The 202-nt window shown below is 62.9% G+C and overlaps 1 protein-coding gene across 2 annotated transcripts in view; it reads left to right on the top strand.

Moving 5' to 3' along the window:
- NUDT1 (nudix (nucleoside diphosphate linked moiety X)-type motif 1) overlaps positions 1 to 102 on the top strand; it is a 5471-nt gene extending 5369 nt beyond the window's left edge. For both annotated transcript variants that reach the window (XM_005883364.2, XM_014530990.1), the window contains exon 5: positions 1 to 102. This exon ends at the window's left edge or, in 1 of these variants, runs on beyond it. The gene's annotated coding sequence lies outside the window, so the exon portion shown is untranslated.
- Positions 103 to 202: the final 100 nt, after the last annotated feature.

Raw genomic sequence — 202 nt, 5'->3', positions numbered from 1 at the left:
CACGGCCGCGCTGCACGTGGGCCCACCCGGCGAACCAGGCCTGGGTTTTGTGTTTGGAACGTGAGTGGATGGGAAGGAAAATAAATGTCTTTCTCCTTTTCAGTTCTCACCAGGCCTGTGCTCGGGACGCCAGCAGGCACGCTTGGCCGTGACCGCACCAGTGGGCAGACAGCAGGGAGACAAGGCTGGCGGGCGAAGGGGG

This window comes from Myotis brandtii, unplaced genomic scaffold (assembly GCF_000412655.1).
Source record: "Myotis brandtii unplaced genomic scaffold, ASM41265v1 scaffold786, whole genome shotgun sequence".
Lineage (NCBI taxonomy): Eukaryota > Metazoa > Chordata > Mammalia > Chiroptera > Vespertilionidae > Myotis > Myotis brandtii.
The sequence above is the reverse complement of the archived record's forward strand: the minus strand, read 5'-3'. Positions and strand labels throughout refer to the sequence as shown.